At 28.8% G+C, this 20,590-nt stretch overlaps 1 protein-coding gene across 3 annotated transcripts in view; it reads right to left on the reverse strand.

The window, feature by feature from the left end:
* The window catches only part of LOC136986200 (protein qui-1-like), a 94,334-nt gene that overhangs the window by 35,512 nt on the left and 38,232 nt on the right, over positions 1–20,590 (reverse strand). For 2 of the 3 annotated variants that reach the window (XM_067283682.1, XM_067283683.1), the window contains exon 2: positions 16,539–16,631. The exons of the other annotated variant lie outside the window; for it this stretch is intronic. The gene's annotated coding sequence lies outside the window, so the exon portion shown is untranslated. The remainder of the gene's footprint in view (positions 1–16,538; positions 16,632–20,590) is intronic. 3 annotated transcript variants of the gene reach the window in all.

Consider the following 20,590-nt stretch of genomic DNA (forward strand, 5'->3'; position numbering starts at 1 on the left):
TTAAAATTATTTAGACGATTTCTAAGCATGATTAATTTAGCATAAAGCCCAAGTCTACTGCTCTGGGGACCCTTTGGGTTTACACAACAAGCCTTTTTAGGCCCTCGTAGTGCCAACAGGGCATGAAAAGAGTAAAAAAAAATCTAAAATGTATTTAATTCTATACTAAAATATTAATTTATTAAATTTATAATTAAGATTATTTCTGATTTATTGATTCTTTTCTGATCAAAGTAAATTATGTTAGGTTAATCACTTATATAATAAATAATTAACCGATTATTTCTGACGTTATAGTAGTTCTCTGGTATAGTTTAATTGATCAAAATATTTTATTATCAGAGAATTTTTATCGATATCTGTGTATATTCACTGTAAAAATAGAATAAATAAAACGGAAGAGATATGAGGTATTATTGATTTAATCAAATCATTAAATTTAATGGTATATATCGGGATATGCAAAACTAGACAGTATAAAAAAAAACCTTCTCCTAGTTTATTGGATTTTTAACTTTTATAAAATTACGTACGATGGAAAAAAATGAATAAAAGCATTACAAAAAAAACGAAGAAAATGCATATTTATCAGAAAATGTAATTTATCTTGTTATCGTTTCATGTTAGACATAAATGGCTTTTAACATGCGATGGTAGACTACAATGAAACGCAACACATGGGCGAGCTGGGTGGTGCCTCCAGGGAGGACTTTCTATGGGAATCTGGCCCCTATTTAAGTGTTAAATACTATAAGAAATTGATTCCTTTAAAGTAATAGATTCTATGAAAAATTCGTTCCTTTTAGGTGTTAGATTCTCTGAGAAATTGGCTCCTGTTTAGGCGTTAGTTGCGTGAACACTAGAAAAACCAACAACTAAACCATTGGCGAGACACGAACCCACGACCAACTGCTAATGCTCAATAGTTTTCAACACTCGATCATTGGTGGTCTGTTGTTAATGGAAGCTAAAGGGAACAAATATGAATAAATTGAACAGAGGCATTTCCTAAATTTCATCATTTTAAATGTCATCAAATTTCCCATTCTTTTAAAATTTAAATAAAATGTTAAAAATGTCATACTTTAAAATATAACTTGTCAGAAAATATTAAAAACCACAGAATAAAACTATAAGAAACGAGTAGAATACCTAAAATTATAAAGGAAAGAAGTAAGAATTTTTCTCACTTTTTCCTTTATAATTTTGATTAAAAACAAACAATAATTTTAAAAATTAAACGAAAATTTAATATATTGATAATGTAAGAAAATTATACGGTAAAAAAATCTTGTAACAGTTTGTAAAGAGGCGTTAAGGTTTTTAAAATGTTTCAGGTTAAGAAATTAAAAAGTAATAAAACTAAGTAAAAATAAAATAATGCAAATAAAATTGTAACATATTTAAGAAGTTTGTAATAAAAAACGTCAACGCGAATGGAATTTTAATGTTTGTTTTTGTACAATATCTCAGGGGAAAAAATAAATTTAAAACAAAATATATGAAATATTGCAACAACAAAGATTAAATCAAAGATAAAGTATATATAAATATTTAAATGTGCACAGAAATGTATTTTCTTGACGTATATTTTTCTATAATAATCTTCAAAGTACCTCACTAAACACAGCTTCGTATAAATGATTAGGAAATTGATATAAATTCGATGAAAGCCGAAAATGGAACAATTCAATAACGCTGTCTTCCAATATTTATCAAGGAATGTATGAAACTATTATATTACAAATATAGCAATATCCCATCGAAATAGAGAAGTGAAGCATGCCGTTGAAGTGAATTTTGGAAGCTAACAAGAGAATAACTATTTTATTAATGAGATGAAGGTATTTAATCATCGCAACTGGAAATTATGTTTGAGGACCATGCCACCAAACAGTAATCAATAACAGAGAAATCTAGGAAGAATACCAAGAATAGAATCATACAGTCAGAGATTTCGGTGTACATCTCTACAATTATGTTTAAATGTTAGTAAATACCATCAATTCTGTGATAAAATCAGCACTGGGAATAGGAATGTCGATAGTAATAAAGTTAATTCTATCAGAAATGGGAGATTTATAATAAATTATGTTAGGATTAACTAATTATGAATATAATTTCAACTCCTGTTGTATTGGTAGATGTGAGTAGGTCTCTCGAGAAGTCTTTGTTAGACCTCTTGAGACGTCTGTGGTAGATCTCTTGATACCTATTTGGTAGATCTTTTGAGGAACCTCTGAAGAACCTGTTGAGAAGTCTTCGTTAGATCTCTAGAGACGACTTTGGTAGGTCTCGAGAAGGCTTTGATGGATCTTTTGAGAAGTATTTGGTAGATCCTTTGAGAATTCCTGTTTCAACGTTTGATGCTTTGAGAATTTTACTTTATAATAATTATCATTTTTATTGAATGGGAAATATATATAAACCGTATATAATTTTTAAAGATATTTTAACTATAATATTAGAAAAGTTTTGAAAGCAATTTTTATTTAGACATCAGTTTATGTATTATTTACATAAATTAGATGGAATAGTGATAAATATAAGGACAGGAGACAAAAGTAAGTTAAAAAATTCATACAAATTTAGGCACTCCTCTGCTAATAAATAAAAAATCTAAAAGTTATTGTCAAAGACTGACTTCTTCAAGGTAAATTGGATTAGAGAAAAGAAATTGATAAAAACTAGATGTATCTCAACACAGTTTAATTCTTCAATCGGATAATTAAATTTTAAACGTATTTTCTATAAATCTTTTGCATGTTTTAACATCCATATACATCAAAGAACAGATTATTCTTGTAAGGACTTTGCTAGAGAAGAATGGGAATGATATAATTTCATTACTCTATCTGGAGTTTCCTGGGTTTTCTTCAAGTGTTTAACATCTAAATAGGAGGCCAGTTTCTCATAGGGGGAGCATATTTAGAATCTTAGAAATGACCGCTGTTTAGGACAAGGAGAGGCTCTTTCGGAAAGGAACACCACCTTGGTAGATCGACCATGTGTTGAGTTGCCTTATCCATTAATCCAATCCATATCTAGAGTTTTTATGAGTTTTTCTGATTGAGCATTAACAGCTAAAACTCAGAAATATTATCTGGAAGTCTTTTTTTATTTTGTAAAGGTCAACTAAAAGGTTTTTTTTTTATTAAAAAAATCTAAAAATTACTTCAAAAATAATGAATACAGTTTATAACTGAAAATTCAATTTCTTACATGAAATGTTCATATAAAATTCTTCAAAATTGAAAATAAAAAACTATATGTATAGATTATCGATATGAAATGCTTATCAGTAAGTCTACTGATTTATTTAGTTGAAATAGCTTTGTATTCCAATAAAATATTTATAAAAAAGAGGTAAATTTGATTATAAGATTTCCAATAATATTTAATAGTGATAAAAATTTACTGTTTAGATTATTATTAAGAGAATCAATTTTTAAATGTTTAAGTTTTATTTGTAAAGATTATAAATAATTACTTTTAAGAAAATATTTTGTTTAATCTATTTAATTTTCTCGTAAATAAAACAAACAAATTTATCACACGTAAAGACTGTAAAGTTACATTAATAAATCAATGGGTCAAAGGACTATTTTGATTGCGTTTAGGAGATTCAAATCCTGAAAAAATTGATAATATTATTTATCCAAATGACTTATTGTTAATTTGATAATTTTATCTTATACTTTAATCTTGTAAAAATCCAAGTTTGTGGCCCATTAGTGGTAGGCTAGAAAAACCACTGAATGCCGCACGGGTTCGTGCTTCACAACATGCTTGTCGCGTGAAGTTTCCTGGGTTTTCTTCACGTGTCTAACACCTAAATAGGAGCCAGTTTCCCATAGGAAATCCTCCTGGGAGGCATTTCCCTTGATAGATAGTCCTTATGTTGCTTTGCCTTATTCCATCAATCCAATCCCAAGTTTGTCTTCCAATGAAAAGCTTACAAGAAAGAAATATTATTTCTTTTTCATACTCATTTTATTCAAACTATACTCATATATTTTTTATACACTTATACATTTCTTTGTATCGATAAACATAAAATTTTTTTACACTACCCAACTTACTACTTTTAAGAAATAATCACTCTTTCCTCCTAGTGGGTATTAGTACCTCACTTTAGAAGGGCCTAAACATATCCTAGTCAGACTGCTAATGAAAAATTGCTAGTAATTTTCACCTATCCAGATTCTCCAGAGAGGTGACGATGCCTTGACCATCCGGAAGACAAAGTAATTACTCTTACTTTATTCAACTTGGTAATCACGGTTATTCGTATACTTACACATAGTAACCGCAATTTTCATTGCAGTTTTGTAAAATTTTCATTGCATAAATAATCATCTCTTTATGCCACTTACGATAAACTCATCCTTCCAACGTTTTACAATTTTGATGAAGATGTTCGGAATTTTAATGTAAAATTTTTATAATGCTACCGAACAGTTTAGACACGAATACTTCTTTACAAAAATGTGATAGAGAAATTACCAAGTTTTTATGTACAGGTAAATCCATATTCATACCATTCTAAATATTAAAACTATAGCGCAGAGCATCCCCGAGGGGAAGAAACAATGGTTTGAAGATGCAGTAAATGGAACAAAGTACTCCATAAAAGTAGTTCGCACCAAAACTCATTTATTTAAGTATAACACTTATCTAGATAACCGTGGAGATTCAATTTTGTACAAAAGGCACTTCTTAAATGCACATTTTAATGTTAACGTCTCCATCAACGGAAGAACTAATGGATGCAGCTGGAAAGATAAAATGTTTATTGTTATTCTTCTCACGTTGTTATCTTCTGCAGAGTTAGGTGGTTATTGTATTGATTCTGCATTCGTCTCCAAGAAAAACTCAAAGGCTCGAACAGATTTAAAAACGTAATAAAGTTAACAGTGCGATAATAATGTTTTCAACAAAAAACTGTGAAGCTGTAAAGAATTTATCTGGAAGCACAGAAGTTGGATGCGTGCAGAGAGTTTGATTGAATTCATTGATGGACTGCAATGATAAGACACAATTGTGGCATCCACTTAGCGGTATCACTGGAGACATTTTCCTATTATCAACAGCAATATTTGTTTATTGGTTATCAAAACGGTCCCACGTCAATATTAACGTTATTAATAATGCAACAGTTAGAGAAAACCGTATGCTGCATAAAGTAAACTTTAAACTTATGCCTTGTTATTCCACAAAATGAATTGGAACAATTTAACAAAATTTGCCTTTAACTTTCTTCCAAATAGACTAGCTCTTATTGGTTTACTTCTCGTATTTTGTAAGGATTACAATAGTAAATTGGTATTAAATAACTCGAGTTTTTTGAGAGTAGACAATGCGATTCAACTGCTTTGGACAAAAGCTATTATTGTTATTAGATTTTCTTATGGGATTCTTCTCGTATTTTAAAGCTGAAGTACATAAGTCGAGATGAAGAAGAAATACTGTGACAGTAAATAAGATGCATTTTGTATAGACTTACTTTACGTCGAGATATTATAAAAGTTATGATACAAGGGTTCTTTTTATTGGTAAAATAAGAATTTTATTATTTTTTACAATATTTACTTACGCTCTTTATTATTCATATTCGTATAATACTGAATATTTTCGTGCAGTTATTAATTCTTCTTATTCCCTTATCTTAACAATGCACAAAGACTCTCGTACTGTAGTATATTTTCCAACGTATTATATATAGAAATGACGAATTCTACATTAGAGTAAAATCATTTACTCGACTTGTAAGCTAATTTAAAAAGAATGTTTAGTTTTTAAAGTAAATTAAAGAAGATGGAGTATCGACATCAATCACTATTCTGTAATCTTTCAACTGAAGATTCATGATTGAGATTGATGATCTAAATTCAAATACTTTTTCTCTTCTGATTTTTAAAACTGTAGAAGCTTATAATATCAAATTATTTATATCTAAATATTTATTTAAAAAATCAATTACATTTATTATTTTACTTAAATTCGCGTTTATTTTAAAATAAATAATAGGAAATTATATATATATTTTTAACACATTTCGATTTTATTTTACGTACTCCACATCGTTGTAGAATCAGATTATTTCCGTTTTTCATCTTGTATCTTTAAATCCAAAGCTCTTCTGAGAAGATTTGTTCTAGATATTAAATCTTCTGATCAGGTTTAACAACCTTGTGCTGTTTACAAGATGTTTTAAAGAATTTCACTCACCATACAAGGATCGTCCATAAATTATGTAACGCTATTTTTATACTTTTCAACTACCATCCCACTCTGTGTAAAGCTGTCGCACACAACCACCTCCAAAATTACGTAATGCATATCTTCGATCAATCCCCCTTAATTGTACTAAGGAATAATATACAGTACGGGTACAGAACGTTACATTAATTCATAACTTAATCCCTGGCTGCATCACCTTTTAATATAATTTTAAGAGTAATGTAAAAGTTCCAACTTCAAGGTTACGTAAAACGAAATCACTTTCACTCCTCGTAAATTGTTGACAAAACATTCCGAAAGAAAAACATACAAAAATCTTATGGTTGAAGTATCTAGATCTTTTTCTTTATTGTAAAAGTCACTTAAAGTAGAAAAGAGCAAAGAAACTCTGTTTGACCAATACTTGCGAGTTGAAATCAAATCTTGTTTTGTCAAAGCATCTCAAGGCTTCCGTAAAACCGAAATCACTTTCACTCCTCGTAAAAGTTGCAAATTATGCAGTAATTATTTGAAACCAGACTAATTAAATGATGCTCTTGAATTTTGTCATTGGAACTTTTACGTTACCTCTAATCCTTGAAAGGGATTTTCAAGGTTAAGAAAAAGGGTCTTATCTTATTGTCCATGTATGGCTTCTTATGTAACTACATTAACAAAATTAATACAACTTCAGTACTTTTGGAATGAAAAGAGTGTGAAAGACTTCTGACAACTCCTGTATATCCATCTTCCCATAAGGGAGTAATAGAGAACAAGGCTAGAGAATACGAGATTTTGATGACTGAAAATTTCTGAAGAGACGATGGCCTAATCTGGTGAGATGTGTTGATATACAGAGAAAGCTTTTTAAAAAATTGGCAACATGACTTCGTGTCTTGTTTATAAAGTTTGCTGTATTACCAGTGTTACCAAGATCCGAAAATTCAATTTCCAGAAAATCCTTCAAAAAGTTTGTTTTTAGGCTACAATTTAAAAAAAATGTAGACCTATAAATTCTCACTGTCGTCCGTCTGTCCGTCTCTCCTCCCTCAATCTCGAGAACGAAATTAGATAGATGAAAATCGAGACCATATATGGAAAACATAAAAGCAGGAAGACCCGAGTAACTATATACGAACTTCCGGTCTGGATCTAAGTCATGTGATTTCAATTGAAAAGTTTTCTCCAGAACGAAGTTAGACAGATGACTCTATTGTTAACAGGAAAAGTATGATGTACTGTACACTACTAATTTGAGACGGAGAGATATATGAGGATTGTATATGAGGAAAAAGGTAAATATTTTGAGAGATGATTGCTCACAACATGAGTATAAAAGTCCATGAAGACTAGTGTCCGGAATTTGCTGAAAAATGTATTGATGCTGGGGGGGGGGCACTTCGACAATTTCCTCTGATGTCGCCACTCCATCCTCTCATCATCAATTAATAGACTGTAAGTGCAACAACACCTGCTACATTAACACTCAACACGTCAAATGGTAAGACATTCATCCCGCTTTATCTTTGTTAATACTAATAAATCACCATAATTACCCATACATTTATGTTTTCTCCTATTATCCTGCATAAGATACTGTGATCTCAATAGTACCATTTCCATGTAACTAGCGATTCAGTAACGTACTGAGTTTATAGAAAGATATTCTGCTTTTGATATAGCGAGTAAATGATTTAATTAATTGTAATGAAAACTACAATATTATTCATAAAGCGAATATTAATATTTATGCCGAATAGAAACGAAGAAAGAAATTGTATGAAACCATTCTTGTATATTCAACAATTTGAGATCTACTGTATATGCAATTACGAAAATCTTTCTATAAACATTCAATAAAATACGAGGCTAGCAAAAAACTTGATATATTTTTTTTATCAAAGTACAATAACGACATAGAAATTCCGAAAGAAAAACATACAAAAATCTTATGGTTGAAGTATCTAGATCTTTTTCTTTATTGTAAAAGTCACTTAAAGTAGAAAAGAGCAAAGAAACTCTGTTTGACCAATACTTGCGAGTTGAAATCAAATCTTGTTTTGTCAAAGCATCTCTAGAGGCTTCCCTAAAAAGCCGAGATGACAAATCCTTTGACATCCCCAAATTTAATTGAATGTGGACTTTCCGAATAAAATCGAGATAGACGTCGAGTTACATAAACGCAATACCAATTCGAACAGTATCGAAAAACGGTAAATCTCTTTATGTAGATCTCTTACTAAATTTTCATCCCTTTTCTTGATAGAAGATCAACTTTATCTCTCTTTTTTATTCTGTTTTAAGCATGTTAATCATTTTTATTTATTTATTTTTTATTTGTTTGTATACGGCCACGAGACATGTTGGAGATCTGCCCAGTTGGTTCGCTATCTGAGAGCACTTCCATGGGAAAACTGGCCCCTGATTAGGTGTTACTAACATGGAGTAAACCCAGAAAACTCCATGTGACCAGCCCGTTTGCGAGGTGCGAACCCACTACTAGTGTTCAATGGTTCAAGTGGGCTCATATTAATAATTTAGACAAAACCTTATTACACTGTAAAATTATTAAAATTAATTGTTTTCTTATTATTTTTAGATATATTTTTCCTAGTTTTGCTACTTTATTGTCTATTGTTGCTTACTATTTGGTTAATTTATAAGAATTTTCAATATAAATTACATAATTGTCCACAGTGGCGGAAACCATTGAACATTGGTCGTGGGTTCGCACACAAATGGAGATATTGGAGTTCCCATACCCTATTCAGGTGGCCTTTCTTCACGAGTGTAACACTTAAATATGGGATATTTTCCCATAGGAAATCGTCCCTTGGCAGATCGCCCATGTGTTGCGTTCCTTAATCCATCAATCAATTTTAATCTTTAAAGTTTAATTAAAGAATCAAATATAAAATTTTATCACACACAAACTACAATAAGACGTTCTCACAAAATAACATTATTTTTCAGAGCATAAAATTGACATTTTGTAAACAAAGAACGCAATTCATTTGAGTATTCTATGAATATTCAAGCAAATAATAATTGTATTACATTAAATTAAGATAAGTTAAATATAATTAATTTGCCCGAGATTAACAGAATAGTAATAGGGTTAATTTTAAAGATAAATCTATTTTTGGATTGCAACTTCCATCACTAATGACTTCAGTTTTAAAATTCTACGAAATACAATCAGGACTAGATTTAGATTTGTTGTGGTCCTAATCTATAACACATAAATAGGCCCTTCCCCTTTAGCAAATAATCATACATGTAAAAATGTGAGGCCCTAAACTCAACGCAAGGCCCTAAGCTTAGCTTGTTTAGCTTATGTGCCAATCGGGCTTTGAGTATACATAAATTTCTTTACATATATATTTATATAGTTATTCGATTTTTAAACATTTTTAAAAGAATTATATGAATATAGTTTAGTTACACAGATACTTGTTTTCATAGAAGGAGCGTTGGTTGTACATGTGTATGGAATTTTGTTTTAATTTAATCTGTAATGCACCTGATATGCATGAATTCACAATCATAGGAAAGAAGAAATGTTACATTTTATTCATTATATCAATAAGTATAATTATATGAAAATTAAATGACATCTGATAAATTATAAAGTTAATGAAGCAGAATTTTCCAGATATTTACACTGTAGAAAAGGATTGTTTCGATGTTTGGTTTTCTGTAATTAAATATTCATTTAATTTAAATGTTTTATAAATATTTTAGTAGCTTAATACACAAATCATTTACCTTTTTGCATATTTTATTATTTAATAAACGTGAGCAAAATTGAAGAAAAAGTAATAATTTCGAAATATTTCTTCGAATATTCTTGCTACAAGATATTTTTCTTTTGTTCAGATTCTTCAATTTGCAAACAAGAAATTACATTCTCCAGGAAAATATTTGTAATGATCAATTCTCTACATAATGAGGTTTTCACTGTTTACGTAGCAGACTCCTATTATAAAATGCAAATGAAGACTAACATGTTATTTGATTGAAGAAATGAAGTTCGAAATATTTGATATAATAAACCAGAAAATGTATTTAATTATATCTGTTAAATTAGTATATTTTTATATTTTAAACATAATTTAATTTTTTACAAATTAAAATTTTATTCAATTTACGATTAATTTTTTCTTCCTGTTTTGTATTTTTCCCCCCGCTATATTTTTACATGTATAATTATTTTCTAGAGGGAAAGGGTCTATTATATGTTATAGATTCGAGTCACAAAAGTCGAAGTCCAACTCTGGTTATATTTTCTTTCTTCATAGATTTTTATGACCGAACTCATTAGTGATGGAAGTTGCAATCCAAGAATAGCATATTTACTTTTAAAACTTCAAAATTTCTTCAAGAAACTACGAAATCTTCGTGTTGTGTAATTTAGAATAGTAAATTCAAATTATTGAAGATTATAGTAATATATTTTTCGCTCCAGTTCTACGTTAGGCAATCTCCACTAGTGTCCATGTAGATAAAACCTCTGAATGCCCAGTGCTTTATCAACAAGCTGGCCATGGCTTTTCTTCACGTGTCAAACACATAAATTGGGACTCGTTCCTACAGAAATTCCTCCAGGGAAGCACCCCATTAGGTATTTCTTACGTGTTGCTTTGCCTAATCCAATCAATCCAAAGCAAAATTTCATAGACAATGCTCCTGTGAGGCACTCGCATTGGCAGGTCTTGTATTACGTTTCCTCACTTTATCAAACCAACATTTTAACTTTTTCAAAATATACTTCATAGGATAATAATATAATAGAACACGGTACAATTATTCTGATGTTAGATATATACTCAATATGTATTCATATATAAAGCAATGGACAATGGCTGAAGTTGTTTCACGACTTTATAAAAGGTCTTGAACTTTTGAAAACATAATATAAGCGGATCGGAAACGGCAAATTTCAATAGAATAGATGAAAGCCTTTTATCTACCACGCAATTGAGAAGTTAGCAAGAGTAACTGTAACTCAATGCTATAACGATCCGCTACTTCAACAAGAATCATTCGTTAATGTACAGAAAACTTCAATTTAAGCATAAATTATTCGAATTAAATAACTTAGCGTTTACTTAAACACATGTAAAATATTATATTTAACATATTAAATCCCTGATAACGCCTTTTAATATTATACACTCTCCAGAAGGAATGAATTTATCACTGCTTTAAGCAAATTAATTACTAAAATTGTAATATAAAAATATGCAGATTTGTGTTTAATGTCTTTAAAATAAATCCTTTAAATAATTAGAAAAATATGCATTTAATTATCTTTAAAATTATGAAAGAAGTAAAGAGTTGTGATGTAGATAAATTATATTTACAATTCGTAGCCTTTAATGCTTAAAAAAATCACTACAAAATCGTTCCCAGTAGATAAAATGCCGCTATCGAAGAAGTGTGGATGAGAAGGGTCATATTTCTTGTTTGAAACGTCAGAAATGGACACGTTGAAAAAAAATTGGCGCAGTCAATATCTCGAGAGATTTGAAAAATGAAAGAAATTTGAATGAATTGTTCTATTTCGATTGAATTTTTGGCATCTACAAACTGTTACAGTGCTTTATAGCTTGTTATTTATTCAACTACATGCATTTTCTGCGCTGAATTACGTTTACTTCTTTATTTTACCTTAATACAAAAATTCGTCGGCAAAAAAGGACACGAATAATAGTTTAAATATTGAAATTTTGCTAATATTATTGATACAAAATATTTATTTTTCATACATAAAAGAAAAATTATTCTTAACTTAGAAAAATAAATTTTTTTCTTCCACTTTCGAGTTAAGCGAAGCAAACTTCAGACAGATTTTATTAAAGAAAAAGAAGAAAAAAAATCAGAATAAGAAATAAGATTTAATAACTTAAAAATAGTAAAAAAATTCCACACAAAATTCCATTTTAAAAAAAGAAATAATTAAAAAAAATAAGCCTGAAAATCCGGAAAATTTATCGATCAGCAATACTTAAATTTGATGTAACTCATATAGCCTTATATATATATATATATATAAAGGAATAAAAGGAAGTGAAGACAGAATTTTTAAAGAAAAATCTTAGTAGAAGTGCGAAAGATAATGCTTAGAAATAAATCCCCCCCGTTGAAAAACTTGGTCATTTCATAAAGTTAAGAAGGAAAGATAGGGGGGTTATCTATACACCAATATCAAGTGGAGTTATTAAAAGAAAGTAATTTAAGAAATATCCTGATCCACTTCAAAAGTTAAAGTTTTAAAAACATTCCGTTTGACAGCTAGGATTTTAACTTCTTAGATAAAATGGATGCGTGAAAAAATAAAAAAGAAGAAGTAGTGGAGTGAACTGTAAAGTAAGATAATTCTTCAACCTGGCTTGGATTACAGGTGAGAATAGTTTATCATTCCCAATAGAGTTAGAAAGAATTTTTTAAATTTTATTTTATATATATATATATAAGATCTCCAGTGGTCAAGGCGCAAGAGAATTTATAAAAGTTTATAAAAACAAACTACTACTTGACTTTTCAATTTTTCTACGTTTCGTTTTTTTATTTAATGAAGAAATTCTTTAAGAAATTCGAATTTTTGATATGTTTTAATTCTGAAGTCGTCTTTTTTCTAATGAATATTTTATGAAATTGTATTTTTATTCTGAATTACTTTTTTAGTAATCTTTTGTACTTTGTAAACAAAGTTCATATTTTTTATTTAGTGGAAAAATTTTTTAATTTTAATAAGTTTTTTTTCTGTATTTATTTACATTAAAAATTAATAAATTTTACTGAATTTCCTTAATAAATAGCTAAAGCTGTAACTAATTCTAAAATGTAATTTTTATTTTATTTTTCTGTCTTATTTAATTAAAAAAATTTAGTTAAAAATCTGAAAATTAACTTTATTATTTTTTTTCGATTTTATATTTTAAAATATTTATTTATTTATTTTTTTTACTTCTTGAGTTTAATGCAAACTTTCCTTAATTAGAATTTTAATTATTTAAATAAATTATACAATAAATAATTATTTATTTATGAATAATAAATTAATAAATTATAAATGAAATTAAGAATTTTAATTAAATTTATATTTATAAATAAGTTCTTTCTTCTTTATAAATTAATTTTTTTTATAAAGAAGAATCGTTTTATAAACTGTAAACTTCATGAAATTTTTTACAGATATTAAGAAAAAATATTTAAATTTTTTACTTATTACAAAAATTACAAAGTTTCAACGTTATTTTTTTTTCAATTCTTTTTTTCTCACACAATTAATTTTCCACGTTTTTTTTATATCCAACATTACAATTAAAGTCCATCTACTTTTAAAATATTTTCTAAAGATTCCAAAGCCTCATTATTCGCACTTACATCCAAACCGAAAGAGGAAAAAAAATTATTATTTTTTACAGCATTTTTTACACAAACATCTTAAGAATTTTAATGAATATATTACTTCCAAGCAAGTAAAACTTCTTTAACAATCAATTCACGTGATACAGATATGTTATTTGTGAAATAAAATATAAAGTTTGGGGTCGCCATTAATTACGTGTATAGTTTTTAAGCCATCTTTGACTCCCCCTCTCTGTTGTGTACAATGATCATTGGCGCTTTACTCTATGATAAAAAAGACAATTGCCTATTAGTGGGGCCCCGAAGAAAACTGTCTGAAGTCAGCACTATACGCCAGGCCCCCTAATTCAGATTCTCGTGGACCCATTAAGCTATAACGTGGCAATTTCCCCCCCTCCCGTTAATTACGTGTTCGTGGATTCCCTGACATTAAAGAAACGACTTTAAAAAGTCATAGTTTATTTATATGACTGGTAAATATGCTTGTAAGAACAAATTCATATGACACTAACACAGTGGCGCGTTATTGCTTGATGGGTCCCAGGAAAATTTGAATTTGGGGGCACTATGTACTGTACAGTGTTGACTTCAGAATTTTTCTTCGGGGGGAATTTTTTGGGGAAATATTTTCTTATAAAAGATCAGTTTGGGGCATCCTGCTGGTGGAAGCCCCAGGCAATTACCCTTTTTGCCATTGGATGACGTGCCATTGCAGTAACACTAAAATTGTCCACATAGACAATGCTTGGGTCTCCTCCCTCTTCATTATGTACTGTACTTTTCTCTACCTCCTCGACCCTTAAACTATATACGTAATTAATGAATGGCCCTTTCGTATAAAAAATATATTTTAAAATATGACAATAATAGTGTAATAACCAGTTTAAACAATAAAATTAAACTTTAAACTTGTATAAATTTAATTTTACGCTTCAATTATCACAAGGTTGTTTAATAAGCTGTATTTTTCTATAATAATATAATGTTATTTATCTCGTTAATATATTGAAACGATGTTAATTATATTACCATCGATACCACCAAATTAATCTCCTATTATTAAGAATAAATATAAAAGAAAATAAAGTGGATATTTTGTAATAAACTAATATTAAAATTGATTTAAAGCCTTATGTCAATTTTATATCTTTATTCAATTTTATTTCGATATAAAATTGAATAAAGATATTAAAATTATAGTATAAAGCCGGCGTGAATAATATTTTTAATGTTATTACTCTGGTGTAAATTACAGTTACTCGAATATTTTAATGCTATAACATTATATTAAGGAGCTAAAATTTACTTTTTTTCATAGAAGTTAATTTTATAGTTTTTTCACTTTAGGTGATAAGATTTAAGGATGAAAAAGTGTTAAATCTAAGGTTAATTTTAAGGCTAGATAGGTGCTAAATTCAAGGCTAGATAAATGTTAAATTTAAATTAAATAAGGGACATTAAAATAAATTAAATTTGTTATACGTGATTTGAATCGGTTCGAAGATATATAAATGACGAATCCCTATATGTACTTTGGATAACAACTAAAAAAAACCTCAGCTATTTTCAGAAATATCGATATTTCAAAAATCTTGACAATGTTGCATAATGTACTTTTCTATCCTATATTTATTCTGTAAGTGTTTATTTTACGTTTTCTGGACTTGTTCCAGATATTGGAGGAAGAAGTGAACCAGATTAAAGCAGAAATTGTGAATAAATTACTCTTTGGTTTGTTTACTGCCAAGCTTATTTTTTCTTTAGGAATTTATGTAGTGGTGGTAGCTCGACTACGGATGGATTTAAAAAGAAAAAAAGTATATATATATATATATATATTTTCTTTATGTAAAGGAAAAATTCTTCTATTAGAAATTTTAAAATTTAAAGTCTAAATTAAAAGAAATTCTAGAGCAAATAATCCTTACAATAAAGAAGATGCTGCAGAAAGAAGAAAGAAAGATAATCAATACCTAGAATACGAGATTAGTGATGCTGAGATTTTAATTATTACATTAATATTCTCGTATTCATAATTTTAAGATCTATATTATTAAATAATGTAAATATTCCTGTGATTTAGAAATGCTATAGTTTGAATATACGACTATGAGATTAGTAATGTCGAGATTGTAGTAATTAAGTATTTATCCTTCTTGATATAGTTAGATTGTAGCTAACAGACATATATTTTCATATTAATAATGTTAAATGTATAAAATTATAATAAAATTTAATAAATTTCTGCTTAAAACTCCAATTTCAACTAATAAATAAATGCAGTTTAAGCTGACGTTCGAAACTCGAGGGAGTCATTTTGTAGTTGATAGTAACGACTAAATCATTAACAGCACTAAGAAAAATGACTTTAAGTATATTTTAAAATATCAAATATATTTATATCTAAAAATTAAGTTATTCTATTTTTAGAATGGGTGTAGATACGTTGTAAACTTTTTCTAGAACGTATCTACACCCAAGAAAATCCGATTTTTATATTAAAGGCAAGGGAATTTAATCAGAATTCGATCTTCTCTTACTTCATCCACCCTTGTGTGTGTGTGTGAGAGAGAGAGAGAGAGAGAAGAGTTATCACCTTATAATTTTGAAGGAGGCGTGTGATAGACAAATTGCACGAGCTCCATCTCACTCCTATCTAATCTCTTAGAGAATTTTATATCTTACTCCTATAATTTTCAACAATTTAAATTGACAGATAAATTTTTATCTGTAATAGTGATTTAAACATAGTGATTTTATACATTTACTATATAAACGTTACGTATACCGCGAATATTATCGATTTATTTCTAGTTTATTCATAAATATACGAATGAGATAAAAATAAAACACTACGTTTTCAATCGGCTTTAAGGATAAACAAGTAAGTAATTTAGTACAGGTCAGAATTTATAGTTTAAGAGAAGAATTTCACTTACCGTTTCTCAGCTTGCTGCTTGTATGATTCACACCTTGCCTCTGTGATTGTCAAGATATCTGCCTTCACCCATATCTATTCGATTGGCACAGACCTGTAACATCACACGGTACAGGTGTGTATGACAGTAGAGAAATACCTGCTTAGTTACACTCTCTTTACGGATATTGTAGATTATTTTAACGTTCTTTACACGTTAAATTACTTTATATTTTGATTTAAATGAGCAATCAAAACTGTTCGACTTTACTTTGACTTAGGCGAACTTATTGTAGTTTAAATTGCTCTTAAAAATGAATAAATTGGAGAAAAGTTAAGAGATAAATCTGTGATGCGTTTATTTCATCCTTAACAATTTATTCTGCATCCAGATAGATTTAATCTTGGAGCAGGAGAGGAGACGTAATCCCACTTCGATTCTTTATCAGGCAACCTCATTCCGGGTTTTGTTCATTCGTTTTATCGTATGGAATGTAATTATTCTATTTAATTCACCTTAAAATACATTTTTTCTTAATTTTTTTATTTGTCAACGTAAATTTCGTCCAGAAAATGCTTTAAATATTATCAAGAAACGTTCTAACTGGTTATTTTCTTATGGAAAAAATGATGAATGTACTATTATTTATCCATAATTGAGAGTGAAACTGGTATCATAAATTAAATTCATCTCTATAGAAATTAATAATTCACTTTAAAAATATAATAAAAATGATTTAAATTATGAATCTGATAAGATCATTAAGTCATTAGGGAAGGTTCTTAATGGATATTTTAAGTGAAATGAATAAAAACTACATAAATATTATGCAAAAATATAGCTTAAGATACAGAATAAAATATGATTTACGGCTTAAGCTTCTAGATTATTGATTTTTAAGCTGGAAAATCGTAACACAGACCAACTCGAAGCTGATTTAAGCAGTGATTTCAGAATTCATCTGACAAAAGTATCCTTTTAAGATAAGAAATATACTGAAAAATCGCGATTTACATCCGAAACTTCAATTTAAAATCATATTTTCGCCCAGAAAATGTAATTTAAATCCATTTTTTAAAACCAATTATACACCATATTTATAACATAAAAATCACAGAAATTAATATAATACGTTAAGAAGGCAAGTAGATCGAAGTATATTGAATAAGACAATAAATTCTTGTGATGCTCTTATTTGGTAAAGCCCATTAAGAGTGAGTAAAGGTAAATTATTTGTTCCAAAGAATTATCTAGTACACACCGAGATAAAAATATAGTAAATGGGATTTCGATTCAATCTGCGATTCAAGACATAATATTAAATCTTGCTAACTTATCCTTTTGGGAGTAAGATAGGGGAAAAATGCATTCCTATGGGGAATAGAAAAACTGTGGTGAAGAACAGACTTTTAAAGAAAGATCTAAGCTGTTATCTTTACAAGCAGCAGTCCGTACAGGAGCTAAAAGGAGAATCTCATCTTTGGACTCGCTTGATCGAGCTTTAGAAAGTGAAGAATTTTTGTTTGGAAGTTGTAACCCCCGAGGACTCTTTTCCTGTCTTTTTATTGATGTATTTACTGTGAAGTTGATTTTTTCCTTTTTTTTTGTTTTAGAAGGAAAAAATTGTTCCTACTCCAAATAAATATATCAGGAGATAATAGAAAGTTATGGTTTAAGTACCGAATTCTGATTGAGATCCTAAATTTAACGCGTTTTTTTATATCTTGCCCTGAAAATTTAATTCAAAATTGATGAAGAATGTGTAGAAATTAATGTTAAAAGTGCAGAAATTTAATTGTGAAAGTTGACATCTCCATCTTCTATTTTTCCTTCTCATTTATCCTTAAAAAATTTAATTCAAGATTAATGAAAAATATACAGAAATTGCAGATATTTAATTGTAATAAAACCTATTTTTAGTGAAAAATCTGCTATTCTCCAATTTCTGTTCCTTCTTCCTTACTGTGAGATAACTCGTGCCTAACTTCTTCACATGATAGAGCTGTACGTGACAGCTGAAAGTCTGCTAACAAGGATAAAAATGACTTGATCTTATAAGGTAAAACGTGGAGTAAAAGGGTTTCCTTTAATTACATAAAATTAATAATTAACTAAACTCGATAAAACTTAAGAAAAACGGGATCATCAACGGTTGATACTTTAGTAATTTATTCATTTCTTACGAGGCATTAGGAAAAATATAGTTTCTTCACTCGTGTAACATTTATAATTCAATTTTTTTTAATGCAGTAAATCGGATCAGGAACAAGTTTTACAGCAGTTTATTTAGAATCGACTTAGATTGTAATTTAATTTTTATTTTTTTATTTATTTTTTTCGTCTTGTAGTCGACAATTGATTCGTTTATAACGACATTCTAGATGCTGTTAGCAGGAATCCAGAAAGATAGAGGTTAATAAATTCGATTGTAGAGTGTTGTATATAAGTTTTGCTAAACTTTATTCTAGAATAAGAAGCAGAAAAATACCCTAAAATTCACAAAATTTAATATTTAAATTTAACCATAAACATATAACAAAATCCTTGAAAGTTAAAGTAACGACTAGTGCAATTGCAAAGGAGTTAGCGAGAGAAAAACTGTAATTTTCTGTAAAATAATAATTGTATTTTTTAAAATAAACACTCGAAAATATCCGAAATTAGAAAGGATTATTAAAGGAAAATATTTTAAGAAAAAAATTGAAAAATGTAAAAGAAAAGTAAGAAAGAAAGAAAGAAAAAATTATTATTCTGCTTGAGATCAGAATGCAGCAAATATAAGCCAGAGGCAAAATATTGTTGTAGATAATAAAGAGTGGCAGAAATAAAGATATTTTTTATTATTCCTGATGTCACTTTTTTTTACTTTTTCCCTCTTCTCTTATCCTGTAATATTAGAAGATAATGGCAAGTTGATGTGAGAGCGAGTTTGTAGAATATCCTGTGTTTTATGTAATTGCTTCAACACTAAAATATCTATAATTCTGACATAGAAATTAAACAAATAAAACTAAAATATTGAATTTATCTTGTATAAAACAACTACAACAAAGTCCTACCCGTTTGTAAAGAAAGCCCTTGTAAGATTTGTAAGACTCATTTGTAGATCCTTATGGATAGGGTCTTACAAAATAAAGTAATATTTTACACTAGGTATCAAAAATTAATTTATATTGTCTCTATTTTATAATTTTTTTTAATATAAAATAATAAATTTTGGATGTTAAATACTATGGTTGTATTGATATACCTAGTGCTTGTAGAGTAAAAAAATAGACAGAACTTTGGTACAGGTTTTATTATTCAGCACGTAGAAACTCTTAGATCACATCACGTTCAATATAAGCCCCTTTTGTTCTGCCATCAACACAAAAGCAGTCTTGAAAACTATCCTTTTGAAACATCTTTCGAGGTTCCAGCATAGAGATGGAAGCCTCTTCACTGAGAATTCAATCTCTGCAGCTGATTGAAACTTGCGACTCTTCAACTTCTCTTTTATTTTAGAAAACAGATAAATATCTGCAGGGAAGATCATGGTAGTGAAGTAGTCGAGAAAGCCTTTGTTGATCAAATATTCGTTGACCAAAATAGAACCTGCAGCGTCGAAACTCCTTAAAGATATCACAAAAAAATACCTTCCGGTACTGCTTTGACAAGTTGTATGTATGGATGCTGCTGGCAGAACCGCGTAGCTGCAGAAGAACCTGGATTTAAAGATAATGTAAGAGTTTCTACACGTTGTATAATAGAATCTCTGCCAAATCTTTGGGTTTTATGAACGTAGAGCTGTAAAATATGGTCTGACTTACAAAACATACCTTAATATTTATATAATCTTCTTATAACTGTCATTGTTATATAACAGGGGTGGACAGCATGAGGCTTTCTAAACACTTCAATGTGTCCATCCACTTAAATTTCTAGAATTTGTGAAGAATTTTTTGTCAATAAGCCTGCATAAATATTCAGAAAAGCTTCAGTTTACTTTAAAACGTTTAATATATTTTAACATTCTTGGATTTTCTCGCAAATATTTGTTTAATGTCTACACGAATACGTCTTAGCTATAGCAT

The sequence above is a fragment of the Centruroides vittatus genome, unplaced genomic scaffold, assembly GCF_030686945.1.
Source record: "Centruroides vittatus isolate TY-2023 unplaced genomic scaffold, ASM3068694v2 scaffold_1015, whole genome shotgun sequence".
NCBI classification, from domain to species: Eukaryota; Metazoa; Arthropoda; class Arachnida; order Scorpiones; family Buthidae; genus Centruroides; species Centruroides vittatus.